The sequence below is a fragment of the Marmota marmota genome, unplaced genomic scaffold (assembly GCF_001458135.2).
Source record: "Marmota marmota marmota unplaced genomic scaffold, marMar, whole genome shotgun sequence".
In the NCBI taxonomy this organism is placed as follows: Eukaryota; Metazoa; Chordata; class Mammalia; order Rodentia; family Sciuridae; genus Marmota; species Marmota marmota.
Window position 1 is genome coordinate 2,144,462 of NW_025999968.1, and position 22,505 is coordinate 2,166,966.

The window sequence follows — 22,505 nt, forward strand, 5'->3', positions numbered from 1 at the left end:
TTAAATATAGGACCCTTAACAGGCTACCCTTAATTTTCCTTGGGATTTTATTAGGGTCAATCTTTCCAGTTCTTTGCATTCATGAGGAGAATTACCTACAACACAACCCTGGTTGTAAGGAACATTGTCTTTTATTCAGGAGCTAGCTGGGCACATGGTTAATCTGAAAGGAAGACATAACAGGATTTCTTCCAGCTAGGCAGTCTGTGAAGCTAGAATCAGGCTCATTAATACCAATGAGAAATATTGGGTTTAGTCTATTTTTCAATTCACTTAGCTTTCTTTGAAAAAATTGAGAGGTTTGTCTTTGTCACATGGTATGTCATGATTAATCAGATATATTGGATGGGCAAATGGTTTAATAGTTATTGCAATTTGTCACATCAGACATGGCTTATCATGCATTATTAATACCTAAATGTAAAATTAGTTAAACTGGGCCTGGCTTCTATTCAAAAAAGTTGTATGTTAGCAAAAAGCAAGTTTGAATGAATCCTCACAGGGATGGTTTAACCAATATCACCTTTTCATTTCCATTTCAGTATAAGGGCATCTTCATATAATTAAGTTGAGGAAATGTTTTTTCAATAGTCGGGCAAACAGTCATCCCATTGAGAGAAGGTTTTGGCCTTCATTAAAATGGAGACCCAGGGAGTCACATCTAAAAAGGTGTGTTCCTTTTTCAAAACAAAATGAAAGTTTAAAAATGTTTCTATTTTTAAAGCATTTTATTTGCAAACTCTAAACTGTGTTTATTTTGGTACTTATGTTTTGTTAAATTTGGCAAGTAAAACATAAAAATCTTCACAAGTATATATATATATATANTATAAAGTTTATTGATATGCAACTATTTTTTTTTTTTTTTGAGAAAAAGGAAAAAAGAAAGTTTGTTGCTTTGCTAGCAAAGGAGAAACAGAGCGAACTGCTGTCCCAAAGGCTGTGATTCTCCCATTATACAAACAGGGGGCTTTTAAAGAGGTGATTCAAAGATTGCATTCCAAGCGCTCTCTGTTGGGCAACCTACTTTTAATAATTCTTTTTAGTTATGATATGTCACCAAGATACACCTTGGTATAATCATGAAAGCATGGAACTCAACATGCTCAATTCAACTGACTCCCTCTCTGTCACCTCTCCTTCCTCTGCTCCACCAATTGCTCTTCAATCTATTTACAGTTTCTTTCTTATTTTTTTTATTTTTTTGGAGGGGAGTGGTGCCAGAGATTGAACTCAGGGGTGCTTGACCTCTGAGCCACATCCCCAGCCCTATTTTGTATTTTTATTTAGAGACAGATTCTCACTGAGTTGCTTAGCATCTTGCTTTTGCTTAGGCTGGTGTTGATGTTAGGATCCTCCTGCCTCAGCCTCCTGAGCTGCTGGGATTATAGGCGTGTGCCACCATACCCATCAGCTCCTTTTTTTTTTTTTTACGTTAGTGTCTTGTGGACACATAAAGGCACACCCGATGCTGGGACCTACCTTGCCACATGCAAACCTCTACTTAAGAAAGTTCTGTCAGATTCATTTCACCACTGTTCTTCCTTTTTCCTGTCCTTCTTCCTCCTAAATCCCCTTCATCTACTCTACTGATATTTCCTCTGTTTTGATGAAATTCCCTCTCCCCTAATTTTTCTCCCTCTTTCTCTCTCTTTTATTTTAAATAATTTTTTACACACACCCACCCACATTAATGCAAGCTTTATCTGATAGAAATAGTTTCTTCCTCATATTTACAAGTCAATCCTGATTCCAACTACCTAGATCAATCCATTCTAAGGAGATGTCCCTCTCTAGCTAAGAAGGGTCCCAATGGTCAGTCTGTCTAGTGATTCAGAAAACCATCATTCAAAACACCTGCTACATTCCAAACAGATCAATTTTGTATTTTCAATATCTTCTGAAAATTGAACACCATATGTGGTCACAAACAAGTTGTTTAATTGTTAATGAATGAATTGTTTGGCAAGATCATTTTACTAAACTACTCATCAGTATATGTGCACTGACATTTTTTTTCCTTTTGTTCATATTGAAAATTTATTTACAATTATACTCCTGCTTAGTACAGTGCGATATTAAGAAGAATTAAAAAATATCAGCTAAGTCCCCAAAGAGATCACACTATACTTGGGAAAAAATGTGAAAATATTCAGATGGAACATAATTTATAGCAAGATTTAGATGTATAAATTCTGTGTTCTTCAGAAATTCAGAGATCAACCAAGGCTGGGATTATAAACTAAATCTTTAAAGAATGAGATGGGATTTGAACATGGATAGGAGCTGGCTGGGATTTAGATGGATGAAAAGACAAGAAAAAGACTAGTAGGTAAGAAGAACAATATGAAGAAAGGCTTTTGAAGTATAAATATGGTGTGTATAGCACAAGATGAGACTAAGAACCTGACTTATTTAGAAGGAAATGGTTTTAGATAGATAGATTAAGGTCAGATGATAGAAGGTTTTAGAAAAGGTTGGACAAAAAAAGTTAGATTTCTTATAAAAATTGATTAAGTCCTCCTGAAACTTCTGTTTGTCTTCAATGAGTTGGCATGTTGAAATTAGGGATTCACACAACAGCAGCATAAGCAGTCAATTTTGACCTATAAACTCATGTCTATACCTGTTTGACCCATGGTTTCCAGGTCTAAGAGGATGAAGTGACCTTTGTAAAGTACCTCTCTACAGAGGATATTAACATAATTAAAAGCTTCTTGTATTCTGTAGAAGAAACACAGAATCATGATAGGCTGGGTCAAGCAATAATCACTGATTATTGGCAAATTCAAGCACAGTTTTAAGTTCCTTGTTTAGTCTCGGGGAAAAATACAAAAGAGAGAACACTATATTTTTAACATGAGGTTATTTAAAATTGTCTTTGAAATTCTAATATGTAATATAATTATATCTTCCTGCCAACTAAGCTTAGAAACACATTGGCCATGTGATTTTTAAAATAATTATTTTAATAACAATAATTACTTATTATTACGATTGACTGGGGTTGCCTCAAATTTAGACCTGATGTATTCTTTATGAATTTGTATAAGCAAAAGTAAAATATCCCTCAGGAAGTTATGTCATCCATATAGATTTGCTTTTAAAATAGTAGATTTTATGTCAGTTAGAAAGCAACTAAATTCTCTTCTTTATAATATATTCTCAATGCATTTCACTTTGCTTGTCATGATATTATAGAAAATATCAGTAGCACACATATTCACATTTCCAAGCACTTTTTTTTCTGAGCTTTTGATATATGCAGTCAATCCTTCATTTTTAATTTGTGCACAAATACAGATTCAGTCTTCTTTGTGTGATGTTGTCATGGCTAGAAATATTCCTTCTAATAAATAGTGGTAACTCTCCAAATGAGATTCTATTTTCTGTAGAAGAAACCCTTTCGGTAAGAATTATTTTTTCTCCAACCAAAAACCTAAAAAATCTTGGATTAAATTCTCAAGGTAAAGGAATCTAGAAAGTCCAGCTCAATATTAATGGATTATCTTCCTCCCATTGAAACATTTTGTCTCATTGAACCTAATCAAAAGAATTGTCCCACTTAATAAAATTCTGGTGATAAAAGAAGCCTGAGACATTGTTTTTCCTCAGAGTTTCTTAACAGGTGACCAATAACCACAAATGTTTGGCATACATTTTATTTAGTACTGTGCAAGCATCTGATTAGTTTACCTCAGTTGTGGAAAGTCATTGCCACTGTGACCCTCTGTGCCATACCTGAATGTTACTTTCAGAAGATATTGTGTTTGCATCTCTCTGTAGACTTTCTTTATTTAAATAATTTAAAACTATTGGACTAGGATAGTTTTTGAAATCTAGAAATATGGAGTTACTCCTTGGCTCAGAATATATCTAGGATGAGAATCTAACATAGTTTTCACCACACCATGATTTATTTGATATTTCCCATGTGCATAATTCATTGCCATCCATTGCCAATTTATATATAAGGATAACTTCAGAAAGTTGAATTTTATTAACATTGCACCTATGATCTAAATTTAAACAAGATCCTGAAGGGAATGCAACATATTTAAATGAATCATTTCCTTTTGTTATTTTTGTGAAATATTACTATTTATAAGTGCTTAATACTACCAGCAATTAGAAAAAGAAAGTAAAATATTCAATTTCCTGGATATATTGGATGGAATGCTTTGAGGGGCTCTAGAGATGCCTGGCATTTGGTTGTCTTGTGTGTTTGGATCTAGGTCCACTGAGATTGGAAACCCCTGGTACTTGAAACTCCATGAAAGGGCCAAACCTTTCAGAGTGGTCCCAGGACTTATTTTTTTCTGAGTTGCCTTCTTCTTAAGAAACTCTAATCCCTTTTCGAGGAGAAAGTTTGAATATTTTTTTTCCTATAGCTACTTTTCCCTGAAAGGACAGGCATAGACAGCCAGAGAGGAGCACACCATGATAGGATGTAGAAGAAACCATTGATGGATTGCAAGAACTGCAGAAGAGACTAACTTTTGATCCTAGTCAGGTGACACCCTTAAAAAAGTGGGCATGGAAGTCTGGGGTCCTGAGATCTGCTATCCACTCTCACTTCCTGATCTCATTCTCTCCTTTCTTACACCAATGAATCATTTGAATGCAAAAGCAAAAGCAAAAAAAAAAAAAAAAAAAGCATTTCAGTGCTAAGAAAAGTGAGATGGCAAGAAGACAATGAGGCATTGGGAAAGACATTGGTTCCAGAAATTGGATTCTAGGCATGTAGTGCCAGGATGGAGGACTTTTATTTAATTTTATAGAAAAATGTTCGGGTTATTTTACACTGAGATGTGAAATCTCATTTGCAGCTAAGCCCCGGAGGGAGTGAAAGGAACTAGGAGAGCTCATAAAGACAAGCGTAATAGGATTAATAAGAAAAAGGCTGAAGACATAAGCCTTTATTGTAGGAACTCAGTGCTAAATTTTAGCATTGATGAAGGGTGAAATGTCAATACTTATCCAAACATTTGTGCCTCCGGGGTACAATAGCTGAAAGAGGGTGCGTGCCTTCATAGGTTCATGCTGTTTGGCTAGGTTATCTGCTCTTCTCAGCAAAGGGTCCACTCTGATAGAGCAAGAATAGAAAGTCTCTCTGGCAGCAGTTCCTGAACCCTCTTTTATAGAAATAATTCTTAGAATGCCTTTTATATAATTAAAGCAAATTTAAGGGTTGAATAATAATTTGTTGAATTAAGGGTCGGAAGATATTATTGTGATAATTAGGGACTTGAACATTATTTGTTTATATGTTTATGGTTTTAAAAGCACCAAAATACCAAATAGGCTTCTTACTCTAGAGAGTCAATTCAACTGGGAGTTCCAGGTCCCTCATGATCATGGATTAAAGTATAAGGTGGTAATCAAATTGTTTATTCCATAGTTGGCTTTTTTTCTTTTATAAAGGTTGATTGCTGCGAAATAATTTCAATTGAAAATGTGACTGTTGAAGCAATTTAAATAACTACACCCAAAGGGAACATCATCTAGTTATTTCAACTGCTCAGTCATACCTATTGTCAGGGTAATATTTGCAGCACCTATTTTGTAACTGGGTAAAGAAGAGGATGTTGACTTTAGGAGAGGGAGAGTCAGGTACTGATGACTTTAATCCCCAAAGGGCTTCATTTATTTTTCTAATTTATCATGTTGAATTGATTTTTTCCAGTATTACTTTCCTAATAAGATCAGTATATTCTTTAAAATTAAAGAAAATTAAATTAAAAAACTAAATTCTTTTAAAATAAAAATAATACTATTTTTAAAGCAATATTTTAATACTGACAAATTTATAATCTAAGCAAACAGAAGTATGATAGCCATCAGAGGCACTAGTCTATTGTATACATTATAGATAGTAATGCAACTGTAACTTAAAAACAGCAGTATATATGAGACCTCCAGTCAATCTCCAGCATCTTTATCTATTTAACCTTCAAGTTTCATATTTATACTAATAGACACATGTTTTGATTATATAAATATACTGTATGCAGACAGACAATTCTGGACATGGAAATGTGCATTTTAATTTCATGCACAGCAAGAACATATGTGAGAGGTTTTCTTAATTTATATTTCTCATCTATAAAAACCTATCAAAGTTGCTTCTTGATAATCTGATAATAACATCAGAGATGCCTGTGTATGCAGTAGGATCATCAGTGAATGGCTCCTCCTTTTATGAGAATGTCTTAATGAGTTACCGTCAAGTAGGATGGTCAAATTTTCTTTTCCATGTTTAATTTACCTGTGCATTTCTGACCAACTTGCTTGTATATAAACAAAAGAACACCTCCTTTTAATGTAGGATGACTTCCTTCAAATATCAATGTATGGTCCTAAAGTGTCTATTGAAAAGATAATTTTGCAAAGAGACACAGATTTAAATTACATTGTCTTCTCTCTGAGGCTCTGAGGTATAAAATAGAGTTCTTTAGAGGAAAGGTGTCTATGAAATTCTTTAAGTTAGGGAAGTTAATTCAGGAAGAGAAGACTCTTACTAATAACTTTTCCCAAGTGTATCTTATCAGAAGGGTGTCCTTATTATCATGATAATCTTTGTTGTCATTATCATCGTCCTTTTAAGGGATACATCCTCAGATCCTAACTCTCCTCATTAAAAAAAAAAAAAAATTATCCCATGTGCAGAGCCAAATCCATTAGGACCAAAATATTCTGTCTGGCTGTTTCTTGTGAGGCTTTTTTGGCCTCATGCAGATGCTGGTGCAATGTTTTGAGCATGCACCATGTGGCTTGGTTCTAAAGATGAATTCCAGCCAACACAAAGCACTGAATGTTCTGGCTCCACCATATTTACAGAGTCAGCTATAGTCTTAATTTTACAACTCTGCTCACTCCCTCATATTTGTTGAAGATGATAGATAAAAATGAGATATGACCCAAATTTTGTCCATTTCTATTTGAGTGAGTCATCAATATAGCCACGCAAATGTCAAGGTCCTGTAAACACCAGCCACATTGGTGACTGGGCAGCCTTATTGAGCCAATTGGAATAACTACATATAATTCAAGTGGGGACACAGAGATGAGGGCTAGATTTTTGCCAAATCATGTTATTTCTGGCTTTCAAATGCCATTGCATTTTTATTTGAACTTCCTTTAAATACTAAGTCCTGATTAGTCAACACACTCTTCCTGGAAATGCCTTTTTTTTTTTTCGTCCCTGTATCAGTAAAGCAATGAGATTCTTTGATCTTTCCTTCCTTTCCAATCTTTTTCTCAACACTTAAGGTCTTTTGAATTAACAGTTCTAGGAAAAACTTTGGCTCCTTTTTTATTTGAATAAAGGACTCATTGAGAAATGGATGATAGACCTGGTGACAAGCAAGAGAAAATGCAATTGGGTGCCTGAAGGAAAAGAGTGAATATCTACCCTCATCTATCACTACTGATTAGCTGCAGTGTGAGAGAGGCAGAGACAGAGACAGAGAGAGATCGGAAATAACAAATGGATTCTGGAGAGGCTGGGCTTCGCTGCCTGGTTTTTCTGGCTCATCAATCATCTCCGGTGTGGCTGATAGGTGGCTCTGTCACTCCCACTTCTATTCCACCCACCAGAGAATCTGTAACTGTGACAGGCGTTCCCCTGTCCTTTCAGTAGCAATAGCAGATTCGGCCCCTGCACAAAATGTCTGAAATGCAATGTCTTACTGTGCGATGTTTCTATTCTAGCTTACCTTTAGGAGCGAGTGTTTACATGATTGCGATCCACTCTCTCAGTCTGTGGCTTTCCCAGTCCCTCCTTGGGGCAAGTGTTGGCAGTATGCCCATCATGTTCATCGTGCCTGCACAATGATAGGCCGACATTACATCAAACATTTATAGGAGATGGGGTAAGGGTTGGGAGGGTCCATAAAAATGTTGAAGCCATTCAAGTGTGAAATGGAAAGATGAAGAAAGTGTTTTCCTAAAGCCATTTATATCTGTCATCTGTGTTTGGTCTCGCTTTAATGTATCCTCTGCTCAGTCCCTTCCTCCCACCTTTGTTGCTTGGGCCTGATCTTTCTGCGGGGGAGGGACATCTGGAGAGAGCATCATCTTTGTACCTTATGAAGACATTTGTAGCAAAGCATTCTATTGACATTGTTCATTGTCTGAGGAGCTCCATAGTTTGGCATTCATTCTGGCACATATGTGTGAGTAGCTCCCAAATCATATGGTTTAACTTTTCGACTGTGTATGAGAAACAACATGTATGCTCCATTCCCTCATAGCTATGTATATATGATTCTTCAGTGTCAATAAGCTATTTGTATATTTTTCATTTTGTTTTACTCACTGGGAATTTTTCCTAGTGATCAAGGAATGGATAAGCTTTGGTGAGGAGGGAAAGTGAGGCACTAATATTATATGCTAGCTATTAATCAAACAATGCCTAGTAGGATCCCCACTTATTTTCTCTTGATCCTGACAATATCTATATGAACTGGTCATTATTAGCTCTGTCTTACATGTATGAAATTGAATCCTAGAGGTGGACAGAAAAGATGGCAAATGGCTCCCTCCTGTCCTGGCTCCCCTGTAGATCCTCTGTTATGCAATAGTGCCCTGACTGCTAGCCATCCTCTTTGATGCCTCAAGTATCATATGTTACCTTATTGCTCAAGCATCCCTTTGGAAGACACATAGGAACCAATGCCTTTTGTATTCACCATAAGGAAACTTCAGATTTATCTCCCAACCTCTTCCCATCTCAAGCAGTTGGAAGATAGGACTATAATGTAATAAGAATAAGGCTTAAATGAGTAAACTAGAATATATACATAGAACTGATCCTTATAGATTTCCATGTTGTTATTCTAATTATAGTCTACTCATATTATTTCACTTATTATGGAACTACATTTTCTGAGGGGGAGCAAGTAGAATTACACTACGAATCACACAGGAAATTCACTTTGAACATTTTAAAATCACCCATTATTTTTAACCCAAATGGTGTTATCCAGCTTGGTCACTCATGATTTATTCAAAGTTTGAGTCAACAAGGATTGTTCTGGGTATGAAAGATAGAGAATTATGGGGTTTATAGCCTGGCTAAATTGCTCACTAGTCATCTAGTCCTGAATCAGCTGGTAAAACCTCTGGTTTCCAGTTTCCCAGATGTACAATGTGAATCCTGACATCTATCTTATAAAGTACTGTGAGGATTAAAATGATGCATGATCATATTATCTCTTAAGTATCTAGTATCATATCTCATATATATTAGGGGTTAAGCAAATGCCAGTTTTCATTACTTTAAAAGTGTTGTATTTTTAACAAATCAGTAAAAATTCCAAACAATGTGCACTCTCATTTAAATCAATATCAAGAGAAAAGTGTGAAACTCTGAAATGATTTTTTTTAAAGGATGTAGCACAAACATATGATAAAGGGGTCTTATGTGATTAGGGAAATTTCTACTTGGTTTAAAATTCAGTTTTATTATTTATAGCCAATTAGGCTCATAAAGCATATGTTCAGTAGGCAATAAAGAAGAGTGGTTCACTAATTTTATGGTCTGTAGATATATTTACAGTAGGATCGACTGGAAATTTTGAGAACATAAATGCAAAGAACATGAAATTGAAAAAATTATTATTTACTATTGTTTTGTGCATTTTCATGAATTTCTAATCAAGTGTATTCATATTCAAATGGATACTCTTGAAGACAAGCACCATCCCTTTCCATGCATGGTGTTCCACATAGAACCCAGTGTGGACATGTTTGAGTAAAACTTCTGTTGTCACTCTTTTTCTGAAACCTGACTATCTCAATCCTTTCAACAGCCACACTGGACTAAAGAAAAAATAATTAATCACTCTGAACTCTGCTTCCTTACAGTTTAGTCAAATTATTGGAATAAATCTACCTTTTGCCTACATGATTTTTAGAGGATGAATCCTAACATATGATATTGGACTTTAAGAAAATCCAATGTGTGACACTGTGAATTTGCAAATAAATCAGGAGGCTAATATTTGCATTCCCAATAGATGTCTATATGGTATTTAAAATGAATACTTCTAGGAATACAGTTACAGTGTTGAGGTGAAAAAAGCTTGCATTATTTAAGCACATATCATAACAGCCATTAGAACAACCATCATTGTTGATCTTTGTGACACTAACTCCTAATGCTCATCCACCCCAGGATTTTAAATCAATATATTTGTGCATATATATTTACTTTTTTCACTCTATGTAACCCTATGTCTTATAGGGATTTTATTTCTCTGAAGAGTTCAGAATAAACTTGCAGATAAATGTCTTTCATAGACTGATACCAATGAAGCGGAAGTCTGTCCCTGTGGGTATGGTGGCCCTCCCTGAGACTGTGCCAGGGTTGGAGTGGTTGTATGCATCCTGAGACGGTATAGTATCCACAAGCACTGGGAACTCACTCTAGACTCTGCTTTTTCACTTTGCCTACTTGCTTAGGTGCATTATGGAGCTTTCCAGATATGTCATTATAAGTAACATAGGGCAATGAAATCCTTAAATGTGGACCAGTCCCAAAACCAAGACAAGGTGAGAATTGACCCAGGTCATGATGTGCATGTCTGTGTATACTCTTTTTACTTTTTAAAATTGTAGCCACTGGAAAGTTTCAATGAATTACATCTGTGGCTCATACATGTGGCTCACATCTGGGTGTTAAACCCCTTTTGGTCAGTGTGGTTCTAGTCAAACCAACTCAGATTCAAATGTAGCTTCTTCCATTTAGAAGTGAATTTAGGCAAAACCTTTTAACAACCAGAACCTCAGTTTCCAACATGTGCAAAATATGGTTAAGTTAATATCTTAGAAGACATTGTGAGAATTGAGATAGTATAAAATATGAATCCAGTAGGTGCCTGGACAAAAGTCAACGTCTCCTTCATGTATACATACAATTCTAGGTATGGGTACACACTCTACAGTATGCGTATTATGTATGAGTATGTGGGTGTTAGACATCAGGATGACAAAAGGCTGCTTTTGAAAGTATTCTTTAAAGCCATCTTTTCAAACACAGTTCATTGCTTGATAATTGTATAATTTTGAGTAATTTGTATGTCTATAGTATTAAAGGGTTATCAACACCTACCGCACAGAGGTGTTATACAAATGAGAAGCAGTCATTGTAAAACACGTAGCACATTGCCTAACACAGCATTGCTACTTAATAATTTGCATATACTGCCATTTATGTCATTATCATAACCACCATCACCATCATTGCCACCATTACCAACATCATCACTGAACAAAGCAGCTGGAAATCTCTGTGACTGAACATGAAGTCTGTTGTTTCTTTGTGCTGCCTCACAGGAAAGGTAGTTTAATTCCATCACATCCTTGTATTGCCATATACAAACTAGGTAATACCTGAAGAGGTATAAAGAAAATGGTTATGTGGGCTGAGTAACAGAGACAGGGTGGGGTTTTGAGTCCAGTTAGGTCCCTATGACTCTGCATCCTTTCTCTTCATCACTTGGTATTGAAATTAATGCTAAATTCTTCTGTGCTAGAGTGAGAGTACTCTCAATGTTCCTTTCTCTTTTTTCCCTTTCTCTCACTTCTCTTAGTTTGCCTTTACTCTTTTCCCCGCATTTATTTTTTCCAGGCTTGACACCTTCCCCTTTCTTTTTCAATTCTTCTACCCAGCACATAGAAAACAAATACATTTACTTCTAGTCCTCCAGGTAGTCGATTAAGATATCATGTGGTAAGGCTGTGTGTATGTGTGTGTGTTTGTGTGTGTTCACTTACAATTTGCTATTTTTCCTGGCTATGACTTGGCAAGCATATTTGCTTGGAAAAAATAATGTAGCATAATTTGCCTTTCTAATTTTCATAGAGAGCTCTTCTGGTTACATGGGGGTCAGATTTTCAAATGACTGGTGCCAGGAAACTGGGACTGCACACAGAGCACTGTGCTAGGCAAGGAAATACTTCATTAGACTTGTATTCCACGAAGACACTTTCGCTTCTTAACGCCCGTGATTTTAATTAAAACCTGGAAAGTAAAGAATCCTCTGGTTGTATTAATGCTTTCATTTCCATTAGGACGGTGGAGTTTATAAACACTATCTGGGTTTATAAATTAGTCCTCATGTGAATAATAAGTGCAGAATGTCGCATGGAAAGCAAAACTCGGCCTGCCCATCTGTTCCTCTCACACTTTCTTCTTCCATTGTCTTTTCCTCTTCAGAGACTCCTGGAGGAGAGTCTGTTTTCCTTTTACCTCTAGATATCTGCCATCCATATGCCTTAACCATGTCTATATTAAAAGCAGATTTTACTTTGTGTTAATACAAGGGAAGCATTAGTGTAGCATTTGGGTATAAATCTGAAGTAAAACAAATGAAAAATTTAACCATTAAGTTCACATGAAAGACAAGTTACCCTGTTTCTACAACTCTAGATTTCTTATCACATTTAAGAGTTTCATAATAGGTAAGAAACAATAGGTCATGAAAGTAATATGTCCATTTTTCTGTGTTTTAATTTATATGACTGGCTTTGGTAATTAATCATTTTTGTGTATATTTACACATACACACACACACACACACACACACCGTACATATTTATCTTTCCAAAACAAGGTCACCAGATACATGTACTTGTTTGTACATAGTATTTGATTAATGTATTATCCTTCTCCTTCATGTATACCAATAAATGTAACCAGATAAACAAATACAGAATTTTAGTTAAGAATGTGATGAAATTACATATTCTTAATGTATTACTATTAAAAGGAATGCCTGCGAAACAAATGATTGATATTATCAATTTTAGTGAAAAGTTTCAGCAAGAGAAAAATAATATGGGCATTAAAATGAACTAGGAAATGAATAAGAGTCAGTTCTATAGACATATTTTTCTCTCCAATCCTTTTGGAAATGAGAACAATATACACTATAAACAAATATATACATATTAAAGAAGCAAGTATTCTATGAGGAGGACTGAACCCTCAGAACTACCTTCTGTGGCTTGTGTGTCATACAGACTTCAAGTGTGGGGTTGCTTATTCCCAATCTGGAAAGAATGGAATTGATGGGAGTAGATAATTTCTGAAGTTAACTTCTGAGGATTCAGGCTCAAGCGAGCTATGCCGCTTTTTGGTTGGGAGAATTGTGCAACAAACTATTTGTGTACACTCTATTCGAAATAATTGGGTGAGATAAAAAAGTGATCCTTTTGTGAGTGTCAGGACATCTGAGTGCCTATGTGGATTACCTTTGTCACATGTAGGGGCAGGCCTCTTTCTCTGGAATAGGATGTCATGTGCTCAGCTCTTTTCTCATAGGGAATTAAGGTACAGGATCATATTGTCTATTTGTCATAAACATGGAAGTATCCTATGTAGGAGGGCCGCTGGCATGCTCTGCATATGCCTGGCACAAACAGACAGACAGATCGGAATACTGCTAATAGGCATGTCCATGATGATTGTGCCAAAAATGAGTATGTTTCCTCATAACAAAATATGCATTGTGCAACAAACATATGTATGGCAGTAAGGTTTAAAAACGCTACAAATTACCCATAATTACAAATATCAATTTATAATATTATATACCTTTATTACCAGAAAAAAATGTACATTTTTTTAAATTAACCAAGTAACAAACATTTTAGGGCATTGAAAAGAATATTGTGCTCTTGATTCCATACTTTGCTATATTCTCTCTTCAGTTTCCTCCAGTTAATTCTCCATCCCTCCTGAATGTGAGCATTTTTAAAAAGAAATAGTAATAAGACCTTCTATATTAGTATTCTGTAGCTGTTGATTATTTCCAGAGAGCTTTTTTCTTCTTCACATATAATATCTGTTTTCAGCAATGTCACTTGGTTAGTGAGTGTGTGTGTGTGTGTGTGTGTGTGACAATAGATGGTAAAGTCACTGACTTTACCACCAAGTTCACGTAAAGTTCCTAAATAGCAAATATGTCGTGCAGTTTGCATATTTCATTATTCTATTTACTTCTTTATAGAGCACTCTTCTGTATTACCTTATTTTCAGTTTGGGGGTCATATCAACCCAGGGATAATTTTCTTATTTTACTCTCACCTAAACAGTTATTCCCATGTTTGTGTTATCGTTCTCTTCACAGTAATAGTGAGCCTAATTCTATAATTGTATTTTTTTTAATTTATTTATTTTTTTAGTTGTAGATGGACCCAATAACTTTACTTATTTGTTTATTTATATGTGGTGCTGGGGATCAAACTCAGTGCCTCATGCATGCTAGGCAAACACTCTGCCACTGAGCCACAACTCTGGCCCCAAATAGTGAGTAAATTGCTCATTATTAATCTAATTAGGGAGGTTAGGAGAACTGAACTCTAGTTTTACATCACAGTTTCTTGTGTCTTCAGGTGGTTCCTAGCCAATAGGATCTTCTTGGCCTGAGTTATGGACAAGATTCAAAGAAAATGAAGAGGAAATAGAGGCCAGAATATTATCCTAGAACTGAGGATGACAAAGTTAGCAGTTATAGTTTGGGGTTTTATTCATGTGGGTTTGCTAATACTGAGCCCCTGATTTGGAAGACATGCCCCACCTGAGTATGGCTATAGTGGCTCTGGGCTGCCTGAAACACAGAAGCAAATCCTTGCATGACTGAGAGCAAGGAGAAGCAGAGAAGGCTGTGATTTCAAGGGAGAGGTCCCTTCTGAGAAGAAGGAAGAATGAAATTGAGCCAACTAAGTGCTATTCTTTTCAAATTTAACCAGCTTGTATGCTATCCCATATACCTAGGGGCAATAAGTAAAAGAGCCAAGAGCCTGCTTAGGGCTCCCCTTATGAAAACAAGGAACTAGGAAAACTCATTCACTTCTAATAATTTATTTACCTACCTGATCATATAATCATGGAATAACCTGCAAGAGTTAGGCCAAGGAAATATGGCATGGCCTCATTGTTAAACAAAAATCTCAGTAAATATTAAACAGGTCTGTTTTACAAGGAAACAGCAGTATTTGGATTTTTCAGAAGGTTGGCTAAACTTGGAATAGAGATGGGCTAGTGATTTATGTTTTGAAGTGCATATAATATTTTTGGTAAATGGATGTGAACTCATCATTTAAATGCATAGTGACATTGTCATTCAGACCACACTTGACAGCTATCTGTCTTCTTGGTTAAACTGTTAGGAACCTAGGACAGCTCTCTGGTGAAGGTCTTTGTAACCTTGTGGTGACCAACCAGGGTTGAAGTCCAGATACAGAGGAGAGTGCAGAAAGATCCATCCCCTCTCTCCTGGAGCAGATCACAGGAATGCTATTGAGATATTTTTCCAAGTAGTTTAAATAGAAGTGTCTGGTGGCAAAATGAAAACAAATGAAGAAGCCAGTGACACCCACTCAGGGATTCAGTTTCCTGCAGCCTACAGCCCCTGGGGAAGAAGCAAGCTGGCACTTCCATCCCAAGGAATGCATCTCAATCAGGGAAGGAGCTGCCAGAATAAGCAGGGGGAGGATGTGCTATTCCCTGATCTTTTGCTAAGCTCCCTGGAATTCTCTGACATTGCTGAATCTGTTAGAAGTGCCTATTCAGTCAGCTTGAAGCCATGGGCTTTCTGACTCCCAAATGATTCCAAACTCATCAATTGGTCTAATCAGTACATCTCTTTTAGAAGCACTATTGGGAACTCCACAAATGCAACAGTTCCATCTCTGTTGCTTACTCCCATCTTTCATTTTCAAGGGGAGTGTGCAGATAACACATAAAAGCTGTTGATTCCCTCCAGGAGTTTAGTGGCACTGTGTTGTACACAGTTGTGCTCTCTGCCATGCTGGGCTCAGGCTCAGCCCCACCTTGGCTGTTTCTTTCACCTTGCTTTTTCCTGCCCCTTCTTCCCCATAACTCAGTAAAAGCAGTGCTAGAAATTGTCGGAGTGAATTATGCTGAGCATCTGGGGATTTGAGAACAATCCATAGCTTCCCTTCTTCACTGGCATTCTGCCTACTGTTTGACTGGTCCCTAGAAATAACCTGAGTTTTATGATCAAGATTATCATTTCAGCAGCTTGTAATTATACCCATGAAGCAGATGAAGATCAAGGAAGCCTGCATTCTATACAGGGTACAAATTGGCATATCAATGGATAATATGAGAAATGTTCTGGTGAACTCAGTTGGGTATGTGTACAATTTTTAGTGAGAGCTTCTCTTTCACCAATAGTTTATAAAGTAGGCTTAATGGTCAGGGTTGAGAGAAAGTATATTTTGGCTATCCACACTGCACATTATATATTTGGATGACAAGATTTTTGTGAAGATGCCTGAATGCTTAGGAAGGGTATTAACCAAGCAAAATGACTATCATTTTGTATAGTTTTGCCTCCGTCAAGGGCTAGTAAATTGCTCACTATTAAACCAATTAGGGAGGTTAGGAGAACTGAACTCTAGTTTTAGAGAGCAGAACGTCATGTTAAGCATGTCATAGTGCCCTGACTCATGTCCAAATGCTACTCTTCCCTGTCTCTAAATTAAATAGGTGGATAACTGTGGGACAGAGGTGGCTAAAGTTCCAGTATTACATTCCCATGACACCTGTGCATGAGGAGTAAAGTGCTTTCCATAAGAATCTGAAACTGGTAGAAAACTAAAGATTGAAAAGAAGACATCAGCAGAAACAAAATAAGCAAACACTGGGCATGGTGGCACGTGCTTGTAATTCCAGTCACTGGGAAGACTGAGGCAAGAAGATCTAAGTTTGAGGCCAGCCTGGGCAATTTTAATGAGACATTGTCTCACAATAAAGTAGACTAGGGATGTAGCTTAGTGCTTACCTAATATGTGAAAAGCCCTGGGTTCAATCTCCAGTACCAGGGGAAGGGGAAGGCAATGCTTAGATATTCTGTTTGAATTTTCCCCTCTGACCTAAAAAATACCAGTGGTAAATCCCTTCTATTTGTAGTATCTCATTAAATTTTCACAACTTTGTGAAATAAGGACTGTTATTTTATTTTCTTCTTTGTCCCTCTGTGCCCCTGTTTCCTTATTTATGAAGTGACAAGAGTAATACTAATTTCATGGACTTTTTATCAGAATGAAATGAGGTCATTTCAATCCCTTTCTATGGGTGTCAATGTGAGTCATCCAAAGAATAGACAATTTGATGGCAGGAGATGTGCAAGAAATGTGTTGGGAGAAACTCAGGTGGAAGATAAAGGATGGCACAAAGGAAGGGGAAGAAGGGCTTAGCTGTAATGTGAGTTGACCTTGTGAATAGAAGAATGGATAGAGGTTTGGGTTGAAATCGCTCAGACTATAATTCTCAGACTCAGTCCAAACAAAAAGGAGTCCTGCATGAGGCAGGACTAGCTCAGTTCTAGAATTCCCACTGTGTAATTCATTGTCAGGGTGGTAGTGAGGGTGGAAGGGTCTCAGAATCAGCATCTCTGGATTCCAAAGCGTGACAGCTAGGGGCTCCCACTCAGTCTCGTCTCCCTGCAGCACAGGCTCTTGAGGAGTGACCTTCATGAAGAGGTGCACTAAACAAACCTCACCGTACAGGTGCCTGGAAACTGGTACATGCCTGAACTATGTTAACTATTATCATTCCCATTTCACAGATTAAAGAAACTGCAGCCCTAATGAGAATGTGTGATTTGGCTAGGATGCATTGTAACAGTCAAGACATATTCCTACATTTCTGCCTCTGGATCTTGTGCTCTGCCAAGCATATCAGAAAGCTGCTGTTAGCGTGTACTTAATGTGTTTCCTTTTGTGATAAAGAAGAAACTAATTTCATTGGGAGCAACAAAACCTTACCCTAAGCCCTTTAGGTTATATAGCCTTGCTGCCTCTAAAAGAAGTTTATTTCTGTGGCTTCTCAGGTACAGTATGTTGCCCTTAGCATCCAGAGAACCCAGTTTCTGGGATTTGAGCCAAGGCAGATTCTAAGGTTGTACCCTAGCTCCTGGGAAGGTCATGCCACTTTTGGCTTCAAAATTCAGAAGACAGCATGTAATGCTTCTTTCTGTGTCATAGAGAGGGGTATGGGTCTTTCTTAATGCTCTCATACATTGGAATATCTTTCCATGTGATGCCCATTTAAATCTCCTAATGGTGTATAATTTACCTTCTATGGCCCTTAATCTGTTTTCCACTGAACAGATTTTACTTTCTATTTTAACCCCCCAAAATATATATCTTTTTAAGATATGTGTGTTACAAGTCTTTTCAAATGTCTAAAAAGATGTTCATAGTACACTTCTTTTTTTTTTTTTTTTTTTTCATTTTTGGGGAATAAGAATGTAACACAGCCACTCTCCAGTTAATGTGTGTGCTTTGATTAAAAGAGGTAAATTTCCAATTGACCTAGCAGACACACAGCTGCATTAGGCCAAAAGAGCAAAATAATACCATTTCTGGGTATTGTCATGTTTAAGTAATTATAATCTCTTGCATTAGAAAATATACTTAAATATCCCTGAGTTGAGGTAAGAGAAGTTAAATGTGATCTTGCACACTCACAGAGACACGCAGGCACACTGATACATTTACCTCTGAGATATAAATGTGGGGATACACTTGAGAGAAGCCCGGAGCAAATATAATCAGGCATTTTGGTGGAAAATGGCATCCCCCTCCCCCGAGTTGGAATGGAACTTCCCAGCATTATGTTAGTAAAGACCAAAGGACATGACATTTTCTCCCATTTTCCTGGATGCTCTAATATAACAGCTTCTGTCCTACTAGCTCAGTGCTCTCAATGGTCCCTAAAGCTACTCAGAAACTTGGTAATAATCACCTCCAAGATTGCAGCTTCCAGACAAGATGCTTTCCATTGAGCCTGTTAAATCTGCCATTGGAATAGCCTTTCCAAGAGGACAAAATCAGTTGGTTTATTTGTTCCCTGACTGCTCAAAGAAGAATTTGAAGAGGTCACATTGTTAACCTGGCAAGTTGTGTCAAACCACAAATCACTAAAATGTGGTTGAAGCAACATTGCATGGCTTCAAAACAAGGACCCCTCTCAGAACAAAGGAGGCCACCTTGGTAGTGGATTACTATCTGATGGTACAGTGTGTATATTTGAGTCTGTCTTCAAGTTTATTCAAGAACAGCCTCAGAACTGAGACTGTGACATGGGTCATTCTGGAGGCATTATCAGTCAAATAAAAAGAAGCAGTTTGGGAAGAGGTCTTATAGTCATCCTAAAATGACACCAGAAAGCAACATTAACCTAGCAGCTAAGCTTGCTGTTGCACAAGGGGTAGCCTCCAGGGATGCCAGGAGAATAAAGACCTGAATTGAAAGGCAGGGTTATTCAGTCCTCACTGAATTGGTGCCTTCTCTCCAACTCAGCCCTGCTGCTCAGCTTTCCTACTGGAAACAGCAACCAAAAGGGTTTCTTTCTTTAACCTTTGGTTTTTCTATGGCATAGTTCTCTTGACATCTCCCATGTAATAAAATTAAGTAAAATAAAATAAAAAAAGAAGCAATATTTGAATTTATTTGAATTTAGGCTGGAGGACAATTCCAATAGAAACAAATAACAATCACAATATGACAAAATATATCTATACTCTATCCAAGAAGCTGGCTTTAAAGAGCAATATTTAGAGATAATTAAATAGGTGAAGTAGGTCCTTGGAGTTCACTTAGAAGGATTTAAACTACATAATTTATTTATGTGATTTGTGCTTACTAAGGGATATTTCTTTTATTATCTTGAAGACTAATCCCCTATCCTTTTCTCTCCTCCTATGTCTTTAGAAGTAGTCATCAGTCTTGAAAAATCACCAACACTTGATTTACTTTATTTATTTTCACTGAAGATCTTGGAAGGATGAGAATAGAATGCAAAATAATTCAATCACATACCATGTGATTAAGTTCATGATTACCTAAAAGGTTTGTAGCGGCATCTTTAAATCTTCTCTTTTAGTTTCTTATTTTACATGCCAAAAAAAAAATAGTATATGCTTAGTTATTTGAAATTTTAAGTTCATGTATTGAGATAGCAAATAAGCATCTGTAAGGGTAGATCTTACAACATGTAATATCATACTTCCCATTTCATACAATGGGAATGCAATGCTCAGAGAGGTTAATTCACTCTTGCACATTTACCAGATAAAACTAACCTTAACATGGGTCTGATGTTTCTGTTCACTGGGACACTTCAGTATTTTGTCTGTATGATGTTAGATCCCACTATAATCTATCATCTGTGCAGTAACCAAAAAGATATTTTTTAAAAAGTTCACCAGATAAGGTTATCCTCTTGCTCAAAAAGCCTTCCAACAAATTTCCTTTGCATGTAGAATAAAAATTAAAGATCCTTGTCACGACCTCACCTTGAGTATCCACGTGACCTCACCTTATACCACTCTCTCATTGTTAAACTCCAGCCTCACTGCCCTTCTTTCCGTTCTATGAGCATGTCATGTTTATTCTCTCACCTTGACAGACTTTCAGACTTGCTCTTTCTTCTGCCTGAAACTGTTGTGAGATTTTTGCATTGCTGGCTTGCTTTTGTCATTTAGGTTCAGTTCAAATGTCGCACCTCACATGTTCTTAGGGGTGTATTTGTCAAATCAAATTTCATTGTAGTATGCATTATCAGAAATTACTTTTTTGTTTATTTGCTTGCTTACATGTCTATTCTATGCCTCTTCTCAACAAATAAACCCTTGCATGTAATTCCTACAGCAGGTGACACATTCTCTTTTATTCTCTTCTGAGATCATAATGTATGAGATGGTCCCTGAGATTCTTCTACATTGCAGATGCTTAATTTTGAAAGCAAGCTGAAAAACTCAAAGGCATTTCTTCATATCCTCAGAAAATTGTCAGATTTGAGCTAGACAGTAAATAACAGTTTTAAATTAGGCTTTTATTATATATGCTAAATTGAGAAAACATACAGTTAGATATGATATGATTGGAAATATATATCCCAAAACATCAATGAAATAGACCAAATACTAAAAATAATGACAATATCATCTTTTGTATATTGTTATTATATTTTCTTGATTTTTTACAGTGAATTTATGTTACTTTTATTAGTGGGATAAAATCACTTTTAAGCATAAGATAAAATTTAAGGAAGAAAAGCAATTTCTTAGTACTCAAATGATTATTTTCTCAAGGTACTCAGCTTCCCAATGGGCAGTACAACTAACATTAACCTGTTCTCATGGCCATGTGGTCTCAGTTCTTCTACTGTGTCTCCTGTGATGGTTTTGAGTTCTTCTCTTCAGAATGTAATTAGGTTTATTTATATCTCTACAGCACTCAGCACTATGTATAATTTTCTAGGAATGATGTAAATGATGCAGAGTAAAGTGGAATAATGTTCTTCTACTTTCTAGATAATTCCTAGATGTTTATTGCTGCTTAAGTTTGCACTGGATTTTTGACGACTCTCATCATGGAATTAGAAACTTAGAACATTTTCTCCATAGGCAAAAATGTTACCTGTACTGCCTCAACTCATACCTACATGGGTACTTTTGTTTACATTTACAAACAAGACCTAATATTACATTGTAATATATTATGTTGATTTAGAGTTGTCTCAGTCTTCTGGTATATTGAATTTATTTTTTTAACCCAGATTCTATCACCCAGTGGATTCATTATTCTGTCCCATGTTCATTTTATTTACATATGTGATGTTCATTTAATTAATTTTAAGAATATTTGATAGGTCAAGGTCAAGAACAGAGCCCAGTTCAAAGGTACTAGATTCTTCTTAGTTAATGCTCCTCCAGGCATCCAATACACACCATGGTTGCAATTGATCCATTATAAATCTAGCTAGTAATATAATACAGTCCATGTATCTTGATTTTTAACAATTCATCAGTGGTGAGGATGGTAGGAAGTATCCTTCTGAAATCCAGATCAACTATACCTGTATGATTTAAAATTTAAAATCTTAATGATTGTGTGTTGAGAGAAAGGAGCTGTAAACCAGGATTAGTGAATCCATGATATACCTTAATGAGCATTGCATTATATTCTAATAATTAACAGTAAAATACTTTAGTTCCCAAAACTCACATATTCTCTTCTGCAAATCAAGTACTTGCTTATCTTTGGTCTCAAACACTCTTGCACATCTTCATTATTTCTTTAAAAACACTCTCAATAATTAATTTACTTCAATTGTGAAGTTTATCAGTACTCCCCAAGGTTGTAATTTGTCCCAGTAGGAAGAATCAACATCATTTAATTTTTCCTAATTTCCCCACCCATCTTGAGCTGTAGTTCTCTCTGAGTGATGTTGATTCTACTCTTTCTTTCTCAAGAACAACACTCCATTTAAAAGAGAAGCCATTAAAGACCAAATTTAAATAGTTCTGTTCTGTTTCTGTCCTTTTTTTTTTTTTTTTGGCAGTATACTCTCTAAACTCCTTGTTCTCTTCCCTTAACAGAAACTTAATAGATTTTGCTATGATATCATTTTACTTTTCTCATCTTATCCTCTCTTTCTCACCTTGCTGCTTATTTAA